The sequence below is a fragment of the Mustelus asterias genome, unplaced genomic scaffold, assembly GCF_964213995.1.
Source record: "Mustelus asterias unplaced genomic scaffold, sMusAst1.hap1.1 HAP1_SCAFFOLD_562, whole genome shotgun sequence".
NCBI lineage: Eukaryota > Metazoa > Chordata > Chondrichthyes > Carcharhiniformes > Triakidae > Mustelus > Mustelus asterias.
Window position 1 is genome coordinate 121,599 of NW_027590512.1, and position 16,051 is coordinate 137,649.

At 56.8% G+C, this 16,051-nt stretch overlaps 2 protein-coding genes across 2 annotated transcripts in view; one reads left to right on the forward strand and one right to left on the reverse strand.

Moving 5' to 3' along the window:
- LOC144487054 (claudin-7-like) overlaps nt 1-16,051 on the forward strand; it is a 161,324-nt gene that overhangs the window by 50,169 nt on the left and 95,104 nt on the right. The window lies entirely within an intron of this gene.
- LOC144487056 (CTD nuclear envelope phosphatase 1-like) overlaps nt 1-16,051 on the reverse strand; it is a 39,774-nt gene that overhangs the window by 10,966 nt on the left and 12,757 nt on the right. The window lies entirely within an intron of this gene.

Genomic DNA, 16,051 nt, shown 5'->3' on the forward strand with positions numbered 1-16,051 from the left:
CCCCCCCGAGAGAGAGAGAGCCCCGGACCAGAAACACCCGCCCCACCCAGCCCGCACTCCCTCACCCCCCCCGAGAGAGAGAGAGGCCCCGGACCAGAAACACCCGCCCCACCCAGCCCGCACTCCCTCACCCCCCCCCCCCAGCCCGCACTCCCTCACCCCCCCCCACCCAGCCCGCACTCCCTCACCCCCCCCGAGAGAGAAGAGCCCCGGACCAGAAACACCCGCCCCACCCAGCCCGCACTCCCTCACCCCCCCCCCCCCCCCCCAGCCCGCACTCCCTCACCCCCCCCCCGAGAGAGAGAGAGAGCCCCGCCCCACCCAGCCCGCACTCCCTCACCCCCCCCCCCACCCAGCCCGCACTCCTCACCCCCCCCCCCACCCAGCCCGCACTCCCTCACCCCCCCCCCCCCCCACCCAGCCCGCACTCCCCTCCCCCCCCCCCCCCCCCCCCAGCCCGCACTCCCTCACCCCCCCCAGAGAGAGAGCCCGGACCAGAAACACCCGCCCCACCCAGCCCGCACTCCCTCACCCCCCCCCCCACCCAGCCCGCACTCCCTCACCCCCCCCCCCCCACCCAGCCCGCACTCCCTCACCCCCCCCTCGAGAGAGAGAGAGAGAGCCCCGGACCAGAAAACACCCGCCCCACCCAGCCCGCACTCCCTCACCCCCCGAGAGAGAGAGAGAGCCCCGGACCAGAAACACCCGCCCCACCCAGCCCGCACTCCCTCACCCCCCCCCCCCAGCCCGCACTCCCTCACCCCCCCCCACCCAGCCCGCACTCCCTCACCCCCCCCCCCCAGCCCGCACTCCCTCACCCCCCCCCCCCGAGAGAGAGAGAGAGAGCCCCGGACCAGAAACACCCGCCCCACCCAGCCCGCACCTCCCCCCCCCCCCCCCCCCGAGAGAGAGAGAGCCCCGGACCAGAAACACCCGCCCCACCCAGCCCGCACTCCCTCACCCCCCCCCCCAGCCCGCACTCCTCACCCCCCCCCCCCCCCGAGAGAGAGAGCCCCGGACCAGAAACACCGCCCCACCCAGCCCGCACTCCCTCACCCCCCCCCCCCCCCGAGAGAGAGAGAGAGAGCCCCGGACCAGAAACACCCGCCCCAACCCAGCCCGCACTCCCTCACCCCCCCGAGAGAGAGAGAGAGAGCCCCGGACCAGAAACACCCGCCCCACCCAGCCCGCACTCCCTCACCCCCCCGAGAGAGAGAGAGAGAGCCCCGGACCAGAAACACCCGCCCCACCCAGCCCGCACTCCCTCACCCCCCCCGAGAGAGAGAGAGAGAGCCCCGGACCAGAAACACCCGCCCCACCCAGCCCGCACTCCCTCACCCCCCCCGAGAGAGAGAGAGAGAGCCCCGGACCAGAAACACCCGCCCCACCCAGCCCGCACTCCCTCACCCCCCCGAGGGAGAGAGTGAAGCCCATTGCCGGCTTCCTGCCCTGTAACAACGCCTGACCCGGCGTCACTGAGGCCCTGCACACGGGGGAAAATGGTGCTGCCCTGGATACCTCTGACAGTGCGGCACTCCCTCAGCACTGACCCTCTGACAGTGCGGCACTCCCTCAGCACTGACCCTCTGACAGTGCGGCACTCCCTCAGCACTGACCCTCTGACAGTGCGGCACTCCCTCAGCACTGACCCTCTGACAGTGCGGCGCTCCCTCAGCACTGACCCTCTGACAGTGCGGCACTCCCTCAGCACTGACCCTCTGACAGTGCGGCACTCCCTCAGCACTGACCCTCTGACAGTGCGGCGCTCCCTCAGTACAGACCCTCTGACAGTGCGGCACTCCCTCAGCACTGACCCTCTGACAGTGCGGCACTCCCTCAGCACTGACCCTCTGACAGTGCGGCACTCCCTCAGCACTGACCCTCTGACAGTGCGGCACTCCCTCAGCACTGACCCTCTGACAGTGCGGCACTCCCTCAGCACTGACCCTCTGACAGTGCGGCGCTCCCTCAGTACAGACCCTCTGACAGTGCGGCACTCCCTCAGCACTGACCCTCTGACAGTGCGGCACTCCCTCAGTACTGACCGTCTGACAGTGCGGCACTCCCTCAGTACTGACCGTCTGACAGTGCGGCACTCCCTCAGTACTGACCGTCTGACAGTGCGGCACTCCTTCAATGCTGCATTGTTTTAGTTGTTCACTTATCAGTGTCGCAAGTCGGCTTACATTAACACTGTAATGAAGTTCCTGTGAAAATCCCCAGTTGCCACACTCCAGTGCCTGTTCGGGTAACACTGAGGGAGAATTTAGCACGGCCCAATGCACCCTAACCAGCACGTCTTTCGGACTGTGGGAGGAAACCGGAGCACCCGGAGGAAACCCACGCAGACACAGGGAGAACGTGCAGACTCCGCATAGACAGTGACCCAAACCGGGAATCGAACCCGGGTCGCTGGCGCTGTGAGGCAGCAGCGCTGACCCACTGTGTCCACCCCTAAAGGTTGATGCGTAATCCCCCCTAAACTTCCCTCCCCTCACAGTCCAGTGATCCCTGGGTTCGAGAGAATGCCAGGAGTACAGGAATGAGATAGAGAATCTGGTGAACTGGTGCGGCGACACTAATCTCTCCCTCACTGTCAGCAAAACGAAGGAGATTGTCATCGACTTCAGGAAGCGTAAAGGAGAACATGCCCCTGTCTACATCAACGGGGACAAAGTGAAAATGGTCGAGAGCTTCAAGTTTTTAGGTGTCCAGCTCACCAACAACCTGTCCTGGTCCCCCCACGCCGACACTATAGTTAAGAAAGCCCACCAACTTTCTCAGAAGACTAAGGAAATTTAGTGTCCACCTACAACTTTTACAGATGCATTTACAAAAAGCATTCTTTCTGGTTGTATCACAGCTCGGTCTGGGGCTCCTGCTCTGCCCAAGACCGCAAGGAACTACAAAGGGTCGTGAATGTAGCCCAATCCATCACGCAAACCAGCCTCCCATCCATTGACTCTGTCTACACTTCCCGCTGCCTCGGGGAAAAGCAGCCGGCATAATTAAGGACCCCCCCACGCACCCCGGACATTCTCTCTTCCACCTTCTTCCGTCGGGAAAAAGATACAAAAGTCTGAGGTCTCGAACCAACCGACTCAAGAACAGCTTCTTCCCTGCTGCTGTCAGACTTTTGAATGGACCTACCTTGCATTAAGTTGATCTTTCTCTACACCCTAGCTGTGACTGTAACACTACATTCTGCACTCTCTCCTTTCCTTCTCTATGAACGGTATGCTTTGTCTGTATAGCGCGCAAGAAACAATACTTTTCACTGTGTCCCAGTACATGTGACAATAATAAATCAAATCAAATCAAAGGTTCTTACTCCCGATCACTGTCCAGTGATCCCTGGGTTAGAGACAGAGAGAGAGAGGGGAAATCAGCCAGGGATCCTGCTCCTGATCCCTGTCCAGTGATCCCTGGGTGAGAGAGAGGGGAAGTCAGCCAGGGTTCCTGCTCCTGATCCCTGTCCAGTGATCCCTGGGTTAGAGAGAGAGGGGAAATCAGCCAGGGATCCTGCTCCTGATCACTGTCCAGTGATCCCTGGGTTAGAGAGAGAGAGGGGAAATCAGCCAGGGTTCCTGATCACTGTCCAGTGATCCCTGGGTTAGAGAGAGAGAGAGAGGGGAAATCAGCCAGGGTTCCTGATCACTGTCCAGTGATCCCTGGGTTAGAGAGAGAGAGAGAGGGGAAATCAGCCAGGGTTCCTGATCACTGTCCAGAGACCCCTGGGTTAGAGAGAGAGAGGGGAAATCAGCCAGGGTTCCTGCTCCCGATCACTGTCCAGTGATCCCTGGGTTAGAGAGAGAGGGGAAATCAGCCAGGGATCCTGCTCCCGATCACTGTCCAGTGATCCCTGGGTTAGAGAGAGAGGGGAAATCAGCCATGGGATCCTGCTCCTGATCCCTGTCCAGTGATCCCTGGGTTAGAGAGAGAGAGAGGAAATCACCCGTCCCCACTAGTACTGTACCCCAGTGTTATAGTGACAGACCTCTCCCCACCAGTACTGTAACCCAGTGTCATACAGCGACAGACCCGTCCCCACCAGTACTGTACCCCAGTGTTACACAGCGACAGACCCGTCCCCACCAGTACTGTACCCCAGTGTTATACAGTGACAGACCCGTCCCCACCAGGACTGTACCCCAGTGTTATACAGTGACAGACCCGTCCCCACCAGTACTGTACACCAGTGTTATACAGCGACAGATCCATCCCCACCAGTCCTGTACCCCAGTGTTACACAGTGACAGACCCGTCCCCACCAGTACTGTACCCCAGTGTTATACAGTGACAGACCCGTCCCCACCAGTACTGTACCCCAGTGTTGTACAGCGACAGATCCATCCCCACCAGTACTGTACCCCAGTGTTACACAGTGACAGACCCGCCCCCACCAGTACTGTACCCCAGTGTTATACAGCGACAGACCCATCCCCACCAGTACTGTACCCCAGTGTTATACAGCGACACACCCGTCCCCACCAGTACTGTACCCCAGTGTTATACAGCGACAGACCCGTCCCCACCAGTACTGTACCCCAGTGTTATACAGCGACAGACCCGTCCCCACCAGCACTGTACCCCAGTGTTATACAGCGACAGACCCGTCCCCACCAGTACTGTACCCCAGTGTTACACAGTGACAGACCCGTCCCCACCAGTACTGTACCCCAGTGTAATACAGTGACTGACCCGTCCCCACCAGTACTGTACCCCAGTGTTACACAGTGACAGACCCGTCCCCACCAGTACTGTACCCCAGTGTTATACAGTGACTGACCCGTCCCCACCAGTACTGTACCCCAGTGTTATACAGTGACAGACCCGTCCCCACCAGTACTGTACCCCAGTGTTATACAGTTACAGACCCATCCCCACCAGTACTGTACCCCAGTGTTATACAGTGACAGACCCGTCCCCACCAGGATGTACCCCAGTGTTATACAGCGACAGACCCGTCCCCACCAGTACTGTACCCCAGTGTTATAGTGACAGACCCGTCCCCACCAGTACGGTACCCCAGTGTTATACAGCGACAGACCCGTCCCCACCAGTACTGTACCCCAGTGTTATACAGCGACAGACCCGTCCCCACCAGTACTGTACCCCAGTGTTATACAGTGACAGACCCGTCCCCACCAGTACTGTACCCCAGTGTTATAGTGACAGACCCGTCCCCACCAGTACTGTACCCCAGTGTTATACAGTGACATACCCATCCCCACCAGTACTGTACCCCAGTGTTATACAGTGACAGACCCGTCCCCACCAGTACTGTACCCAGTGTTATAGTGACAGACCCGTCCCCACCAGTACGGTACCCCAGTGTTATACAGTGAAAGCCCCGTCCCCACCTGTACTGTACCCCAGTGTAATACAGCAACAGACCCGTCCCCACCAGTACTGTACCCCAGTGTTACACAGCGACAGACCCGTCCCCACCAGTACTGTACCCCAGTGTTACAGTGACAGACCCGTCCCCACCAGTTCTGCACCCCAGTGTTATACAGTGACAGACCCGTCCCCACTGGAACTGTACCCCAGTGTTACAGTGACAGACCCGTCCCCACCAGTTCTGTACCCCAGTGTTATACAGTGACAGACCCATCCCCACCAGTACTGTACCCCAGTGTTACACAGCGACAGACCCGTCCCCACCAGTACTGTACCCCAGTGTTACACAGTGACAGACCCATCCCCACCAGTACTGTACCCCAGTGTTATACAGTGACAGACCCATCCCCACTAGTACTGTACCCCAGTGTTATACAGCCACAGACCCGTCCCCACCACTTCTGTACCCCAGTGTTATACAGTGACAGACCCGTCCCCACCAGTACTGTACCCCAGTGTTATACAGTGACAGACCCATCCCCACCAGTACTGTACCCCAGTGTTATACAGCGACAGACCCGTCCCCACCAGTACTGTACCCCAGTGTTATACAGCGACAGACCCGTCCCCACCAGTACTGTACCCCAGTGTTATAGTGACAGACCCGTCCCCACCAGTACTGTACCCCAGTGTTATACAGTGACAGACCCATCCCCACCAGTACTGTACCCCAGTGTTATACAGTGACAGACCCGTCCCCACCAGTACTGTACCCCAGTGTTATACAGCGACAGACCCGTCCCCACCAGTACTGTACCCCAGTGTTATAGTGACAGACCCGTCCCCACCAGTACGGTACCCCAGTGTTATACAGCGACAGACCCGTCCCCACCAGTACTGTACCCCAGTGTTATACAGCGACAGACCCGTCCCCACCAGTACTGTACCCCAGTGTTACACATTGTCAGACCCGTCCCCACCAGTACTGTACCCCAGTGTTATACAGTGACAGACCCGTCCCCACCAGTCCTGTACCCCAGTGTTATACAGTGACAGACCCGTCCCCACCAGTACTGTACCCCAGTGTTATAGTGACAGACCCGTCCCCACCAGTACGGTACCCCAGTGTTATACAGTGACAGACCTGTCCCCACCAGTACTGTACCACAGTGTAATACAGCAACAGACCCGTCCCCACCAGTACTGTACCCCAGTGTTACACAGCGACAGACCCGTCCCCACCAGTACTGTACTCCAGTGTTACAGTGACAGACCCGTCCCCACCAGTTCTGCACCCCAGTGTTATACAGTGACAGACCCGTCCCCACTGGTACTGTACCCCAGTGTTACAGTGACAGACCCGTCCCCACCAGTTCTGTACCCCAGTGTTATACAGTGACAGACCCATCCCCACCAGTACTGTACCCCAGTGTTACACAGCGACAGACCCGTCCCCACCAGTACTGTACCCCAGTGTTACACAGTGACAGACCCATCCCCACCAGTACTGTACCCCAGTGTTATACAGTGACAGACCCATCCCCACTAGTACTGTACCCCAGTGTTATACAGCCACAGACCCGTCCCCACCACTTCTGTACCCCAGTGTTATACAGTGACAGACCCGTCCCCACCAGTACTGTACCCCAGTGTTATACAGTGACAGACCCATCCCCACCAGTACTGTACCCCAGTGTTATACAGCGACAGACCCGTCCCCACCAGGACTGTACCCCAGTGTTATACAGCGACAGACCCGTCCCCACCAGTACTGTACCCCAGTGTTATAGTGACAGACCCGTCCCCACCAGTACTGTACCCCAGTGTTATACAGTGACAGACCCATCCCCACCAGTACTGTACCCCAGTGTTATACAGTGACAGACCCGTCCCCACCAGTACTGTACCCCAGTGTTATACAGCGACAGACCCGTCCCCACCAGTACTGTACCCCAGTGTTATAGTGACAGACCCGTCCCCACCAGTACGGTACCCCAGTGTTATACAGCGACAGACCCGTCCCCACCAGTACTGTACCCCAGTGTTATACAGCGACAGACCCGTCCCCACCAGTACTGTACCCCAGTGTTACACATTGTCAGACCCGTCCCCACCAGTACTGTACCCCAGTGTTATAGTGACAGACCCGTCCCCACCAGTACGGTACCCCAGTGTTATACAGTGACAGACCCGTCCCCACCAGTACTGTACCCCAGTGTTATACAGTGACAGACCCGTCCCCACCAGTACTGTACCCCAGTGTTATAGTGACAGACCCGTCCCCACCAGTACTGTACCCCAGTGTTATAGTGACAGACCCGTCCCCACCAGTACGGTACCCCAGTGTTATACAGTGAAAGACCCGTCCCCACCAGTACTGAACCCCAGTGTTACACAGCGACAGACCCGTCCCCACCAGTACTGTATCCCAGTGTTACACAGCGACAGACCCGTCCCCACCAGTACTGTACCCCAGTGTTACAGTGACAGACCAGTCCCCACCAGTTCTGTACCCCAGTGTTATACAGTGACAGACCCGTCCCCACCAGTACTGTACCCCAGTGTTATAGTGACAGACCCGTCCCCACCAGTACTGTACCCCAGTGTTATACAGTGACAGACCCGTCCCCACCAGTACTGTACCCCAGTGTTATACAGTGACAGACCCGTCCCCACCAGTACTGTACCCCAGTGTTATAGTGACAGACCCGTCCCCACCAGTACTGTACCCCAGTGTTATAGTGACAGACCCGTCCCCACCAGTACGGTACCCCAGTGTTATACAGTGAAAGACCCGTCCCCACCAGTACTGAACCCCAGTGTTACACAGCGACAGACCCGTCCCCACCAGTACTGTATCCCAGTGTTACACAGCGACAGACCCGTCCCCACCAGTACTGTACCCCAGTGTTACAGTGACAGACCAGTCCCCACCAGTTCTGTACCCCAGTGTTATACAGTGACAGACCCGTCCCCACTAGTACTTTACCCCAGTGTTACAATGACAGACCCGTCCCCACCAGTTCTGTACCCCAGTGTTATACAGTGACAGACCCATCCCCACCAGTACTGTACCCCAGTGTTATACAGCGACAGACCCGTCCCCACCAGTACTGTACCCCAGTGTTACACAGTGACAGACCCGTCCCCACCAGTACTGTACCCCAGTGTTATACAGTGACAGACCCGAACCCACCAGTACTGTACCCCAGTGTTATACAGTGACACACCCATCCCCACCAGTACTGTACCCCAGTGTTATACAGTGACAGATCCGTCCCCACCAGTACTGCACCCCAGTGTTATACAGCGACAGACCCATCCCCACCAGTACTGTACCCCAGTGTTATACAGTGACAGACCCATCACCACCAGTACTGTACCCCAGTGTTATACAGCGACAGACCCGTCCCCACCAGTACTGTACCCCAGTGTTACAGTGACAGAACCGTCCCCACCAGTACTGTATCCCAGTGTTATACAGTGACAGACCCGTCCCCACTAGTACTGTACCCCAGTGTTATACAGCGACAGACCCGTCCCCACCAGTACTGTACCCCAGTGTTATACAGTGACAGACCCATCACCACCAGTACTGTACCCCAGTGTTATACAGCGACAGACCCGTCCCCACTGGTACTGTACCCCAGTGTTACAGTGACAGAACCGTCCCCACCAGTACTGTACCCCAGTGTTATACAGTGACAGACCCATCACCACCAGTACTGTACCCCAGTGTTATACAGCAACAGACCCGTCCCCACCAGTACTGTACCCCAGTGTTACACAGCGACAGACCCGTCCCCACCAGTACTGTACCCCAGTGTTACAGTGACAGACCCGTCCCCACCAGTTCTGCACCCCAGTGTTATACAGTGACAGACCCGTCCCCACTGGTACTGTACCCCAGTGTTACAGTGACAGACCCGTCCCCACCAGTTCTGTACCCCAGTGTTATACAGTGACAGACCCATCCCCACCAGTACTGTACCCCAGTGTTACACAGCGACAGACCCGTCCCCACCAGTACTGTACCCCAGTGTTACACAGTGACAGACCCATCCCCACCAGTACTGTACCCCAGTGTTATACAGTGACAGACCCATCCCCACTAGTACTGTACCCCAGTGTTATACAGCCACAGACCCGTCCCCACCACTTCTGTACCCCAGTGTTATACAGTGACAGACCCGTCCCCACCAGTACTGTACCCCAGTGTTATACAGTGACAGACCCATCCCCACCAGTACTGTACCCCAGTGTTATACAGCGACAGACCCGTCCCCACCAGGACTGTACCCCAGTGTTATACAGCGACAGACCCGTCCCCACCAGTACTGTACCCCAGTGTTATAGTGACAGACCCGTCCCCACCAGTACTGTACCCCAGTGTTATACAGTGACAGACCCATCCCCACCAGTACTGTACCCCAGTGTTATACAGTGACAGACCCGTCCCCACCAGTACTGTACCCCAGTGTTATACAGCGACAGACCCGTCCCCACCAGTACTGTACCCCAGTGTTATAGTGACAGACCCGTCCCCACCAGTACGGTACCCCAGTGTTATACAGCGACAGACCCGTCCCCACCAGTACTGTACCCCAGTGTTATACAGCGACAGACCCGTCCCCACCAGTACTGTACCCCAGTGTTACACATTGTCAGACCCGTCCCCACCAGTACTGTACCCCAGTGTTATACAGTGACAGACCCGTCCCCACCAGTACTGTACCCCAGTGTTATAGTGACAGACCCGTCCCCACCAGTACTGTACCCCAGTGTTATACAGTGACAGACCCGTCCCCACCAGTACTGTACCCCAGTGTTATACAGTGACAGACCCGTCCCCACCAGTACTGTACCCCAGTGTTATAGTGACAGACCCGTCCCCACCAGTACTGTACCCCAGTGTTATAGTGACAGACCCGTCCCCACCAGTACGGTACCCCAGTGTTATACAGTGAAAGACCCGTCCCCACCAGTACTGAACCCCAGTGTTACACAGCGACAGACCCGTCCCCACCAGTACTGTATCCCAGTGTTACACAGCGACAGACCCGTCCCCACCAGTACTGTACCCCAGTGTTACAGTGACAGACCAGTCCCCACCAGTTCTGTACCCCAGTGTTATACAGTGACAGACCCGTCCCCACTCGTACTTTACCCCAGTGTTACAATGACAGACCCGTCCCCACCAGTTCTGTACCCCAGTGTTATACAGTGACAGACCCATCCCCACCAGTACTGTACCCCAGTGTTATACAGCGACAGACCCGTCCCCACCAGTACTGTACCCCAGTGTTACACAGTGACAGACCCGTCCCCACCAGTACTGAACCCCAGTGTTACACAGCGACAGACCCGTCCCCACCAGTACTGTATCCCAGTGTTACACAGCGACAGACCCGTCCCCACCAGTACTGTACCCCAGTGTTACAGTGACAGACCAGTCCCCACCAGTTCTGTACCCCAGTGTTATACAGTGACAGACCCGTCCCCACTAGTACTTTACCCCAGTGTTACAATGACAGACCCGTCCCCACCAGTTCTGTACCCCAGTGTTATACAGTGACAGACCCATCCCCACCAGTACTGTACCCCAGTGTTATACAGCGACAGACCCGTCCCCACCAGTACTGTACCCCAGTGTTACACAGTGACAGACCCGTCCCCACCAGTACTGTACCCCAGTGTTATACAGTGACAGACCCGAACCCACCAGTACTGTACCCCAGTGTTATACAGTGACACACCCATCCCCACCAGTACTGTACCCCAGTGTTATACAGTGACAGATCCGTCCCCACCAGTACTGCACCCCAGTGTTATACAGCGACAGACCCATCCCCACCAGTACTGTACCCCAGTGTTATACAGTGACAGACCCATCACCACCAGTACTGTACCCCAGTGTTATACAGCGACAGACCCGTCCCCACCAGTACTGTACCCCAGTGTTACAGTGACAGAACCGTCCCCACCAGTACTGTATCCCAGTGTTATACAGTGACAGACCCGTCCCCACTAGTACTGTACCCCAGTGTTATACAGCGACAGACCCGTCCCCACCAGTACTGTACCCCAGTGTTATACAGTGACAGACCCATCACCACCAGTACTGTACCCCAGTGTTATACAGCGACAGACCCGTCCCCACTGGTACTGTACCCCAGTGTTACAGTGACAGAACCGTCCCCACCAGTACTGTACCCCAGTGTTATACAGTGACAGACCCATCACCACCAGTACTGTACCCCAGTGTTATACAGCGACAGACCCGTCCCCACTGGTACTGTACCCCAGTGTTACAGTGACAGAACCGTCCCCACCAGTACTGTACCCCAGTGTTATACAGCGACAGACCCGTCCCCACTGGTACTGTACCCCAGTGTTACAGTGACAGAACCGTCCCCACCAGTACTGTACCCCAGTGTCATACAGTGACAGACCCGTCCCCACTAGTACTGTACCCCAGTGTTATAGTGACAGACCTCTCCCCACCAGTTCTGTACCCCAGTGTTATACAGTGACAGACCCGTCCCCACCAGTACTGCACCCCAGTGTTATACAGTGACAGACCCGTTCCCACCAGTTCTGTACCCCAGTGTTATACAGCGACAGACCCGTCCCCATCAGCACTGTACCCCAGTGTTATACTGTGACAGACCCGTCCCCACTAGTACTGTACCCCAGTGTTATAGTGACAGATCTCTCCCCACCAGTACTGTAACCCAGTGTTATACAGTGACAGACCCGTTCCCACCAGTTCTGTACCCCAGTGTTATACAGCGACAGACCCGTCCCCATCAGTACTGTACCCCAGTGTTATACAGTGACAGACCCGTCCCCACTAGTACTGTACCCCAGTGTTATAGTGACAGACCTCTCCCCACCAGTACTGTAACCCAGTGTTACACAGCGACAGACCCGTTCCCACCAGTACTGTACCCGTGTTATACAGCGACAGACCCGTTCCCACCAGTACTGTACCCCAGTGTTCCACAGCGACAGACCCGTCCCCACCAGTACTGTACCCGTGTTATACAGCGGCAGACCCGTCCCCATCAGTACTGTACCCCAGTGTTATACAGTGACAAACCCGTCCCCACTAGTACTGTAACCCAGTGTTATACAGCGACAGACCCGTCCCCACCAGTACTGTACCCCAGTGTTATACAGCGACAGACCCGTCCCCACCAGTACTGTACCCCAGTGTTATACAGTGACAGACCCGTTCCCACCAGTACTGTACCCCAGTGTTACACAGTGACAGACCCGTCCCCACCAGTACTGTACCCCAGTGTTATACAGCGACAGACCCGTCCCCACTAGTACTGTACCCCAGTGTTATACAGTGACAGACCCGTTCCCACCAGTACTGTACCCCAGTGTTACACAGTGACAGACCCGTCCCCACCAGTACTGTACCCCAGTGTTATACAGTGACAGACCCGTTCCCACCAGTACTGTACCCCAGTGTTACACAGTGACAGACCCGTCCCCACTAGTACTGTACCCCAGTGTTATACAGCGACAGACCCGTCCCCACCAGTACAGTACCCCAGTGTTATACAGTGACAGACCCGTCCCCACCAGTACTGTACCCCAGTGTTATACAGCGACAGACCCGTCCCCACCAGTACTGTACCCCAGTGTTATACAGTGACAGACCCGTCCCTACCAGTACTGTACCCCAGTGTTATACAGTGACAGACCCGTTCCCACCAGTACTGTACCCCAGTGTTACACAGTGACAGACCCGTCCCCACTAGTACTGTACCCCAGTGTTATACAGCGACAGACCCGTCCCCACCAGTACAGTACCCCAGTGTTATACAGTGACAGACCCGTCCCCACCAGTACTGTACCCCAGTGTTATAAAGCGACAGACCCGTCCCCACCAGTACTGTACCCCAGTGTTATACAGTGACAGACCCGTCCCCACCAGTACTGTACCCCGGTGTTATACAGCGACAGGCCCGTCCCCACCAGTACTGTACCCCAGTGTTATACAGTGACAGACCCGTCCCCACCAGTACTGTACCCCAGTGTTATACAGCGACAGACCCGTCCCCACCAGTACTGTACCCCAGTGTTATACAGTGACAGACCCGTCCCCACCAGTACTGTACCCCAGTGTTATACAGTGACAGATCCATCCCCACCAGTACTGTACCCCAGTGTTATACAGTGACAGACCCGTCCCCACCAGTACTGTACCCCAGTGTTATACAGTGACAGACCCGTCCTCACCAGTACGGTACCCCAGTGTTATACAGTGACAGATCCATCCCCACCAGTACTGTACCCCAGTGTTATACAGTGACAGACCCATCACCACCAGTACTGTACCCCAGTGTTATACAGCGACAGACCCGTCCCCACCAGTACTGTACGCCAGTGTTATACAGCGACAGACCCGTCCCCACCAGTACTGTACCCCAGTGTTATACAGCGACAGACCCGTCCCCACCAGTACTGTACCCCAGTGTTATACAGTGACAGACCCATCCCCACCACTACTGTACCCCAGTGTTATACAGTGACAGACCCGTCCCCACCAGTACTGTACCGCAGTTATACAGTGACAGACCCGTCCCCACCAGTACTGTACCCCAGTGTTATACAGTGACAGACCCGTCCCCACCAGTACTGTACCCCAGTGTTATACAGCGACAGACACGTCCCCACCACTACTGTAACCCAGTGTTGTACAGTGACAGACCCATCCCTACCAGTTCTGTACCCCAGTGTTATACAGTGACAGACCCGTCCCCACCAGTACTGTACCCCAGTGTTATACAGTGACAGACACGTCCCCACCAGTTCTGTACCCCAGTGTTATACAGTGACAGACCCGTCCCCACCAGTACTGTACCCCAGTGTTATACAGTGACAGACCCGTCCCCACCAGTACTGTACCCGTGTTATACAGTGACAGAACCGCCCCCACCAGTACTGTACCCCAGTGTTATACAGCGACAGACCCATCCCCACCAGTACTGTACCCCAGTGTTATACAGCGACACACCCGTCCCCACCAGTACTGTACCCCAGTGTTACACAGCGACAGACCCGTCCCCACCAGCACTGTACTCCAGTGTTATACTGCGACAGACCCGTCCCCACCAGTACTGTACCCCAGTGTTATACAGCGACAGACCCGTCCCCACCAGTACTGTACCCCAGTGTTATACAGTAACAGACCCGTCCCCACCAGTACTGTACCCCAGTGTTATACAGCGACAGACCCGTCCCCACCAGCACAGTACCCCAGTGTTATACAGCGACAGACCCGTCCCCACCAGTACTGTACCCGTGTTATACAGCGACAGACCCGTCCCCACCAGTACTGTACCCCAGTGTTACACAGCGACACACCCGTCCCCACCAGTACTGTACCCCAGTGTTATACAGCGACAGACCCGTCCCCACCAGTACTGTACCCCAGTGTTATACAGTAACAGACCCGTCCCCACCAGTACTGTACCCCAGTGTTATACAGCGACAGACCCGTCCCCACCAGCACAGTACCCCAGTGTTATACAGCGACAGACCCGTCCCCACCAGTACTGTACCCGTGTTATACAGCGACAGACCCGTCCCCACCAGTACTGTACCCCAGTGTTACACAGCGACAGACCCGTCCCCACCAGTACTGTACTCCAGTGTTATACAGCGACAGACCCGTCCCCACCAGTACTGTACCCCAGTGTTATACAGCGACAGACCCGTCCCCACCAGTACTGTACCCCAGTGTTATACAGTAACAGACCCGTCCCCACCAGTACTGTACCCCAGTGTTATACAGCGACAGACCCGTCCCCACCAGCACTGTACCCCAGTGTTATACAGCGACAGACCCGTCCCCACCCGTACTGTACCCGTGTTATACAGCGACAGACCCGTCCCCACCAGTACTGTACCCCAGTGTTATACAGTGACAGACCCATCCCCTCCAGTACTGTACCCCAGCGTTATACAGTGACAGACCCGTCCCCACCAGGACTGTACCCCAGTGTTATACAGCGACAGACCCGTCCCCACCAGTACTGTACCCCAGTGTTATAGTGACAGACCCGTTTCCACCAGTACGGTACCCCAGTGTTATACAGCGACAGACCCGTCCCCACCAGTACTGTACCCCAGTGTTACACATTGACAGACCCGTCCCCACCAGTACTGTACCCCAGTGTTATACAGTGACAGACCCGTCCCCACCAGGACTGTACCCCAGTGTTATAGTGACAGACCTCTCCCCACCAGTACTGTAACCCAGTGTTATACAGTGACAGACCCATCCCCACCAGTACTGTACCCCAGTGTTATACAGCGACAGACCCGTCCCCACCAGTACTGTACCCCAGTGTTACACAGTGACAGACCCATCCCCACCAGTACTGTACCCCAGTGTTATACAGCGACAGACTCATCCCCACTAGTACTGTACCCCAGTGTTATACAGCGACAGACCCGTCCCCACCAGTACTGTACCCCAGTGTTATACAGCGACAGACCTGTCCCCACCAGTACTGTACGCCAGTGTTACACAGCGACAGACCCATCACCACCAGTACTGTACCCCAGTGTTATACAGTGACAGACCTGTCCCCACCAGTACTGTACCCCAGTGTTATACAGTGACAGACCTGTCCCCACCAGTACTGTACCCCAGTGTTATACAGTGACAGACCCGTCCCCACCA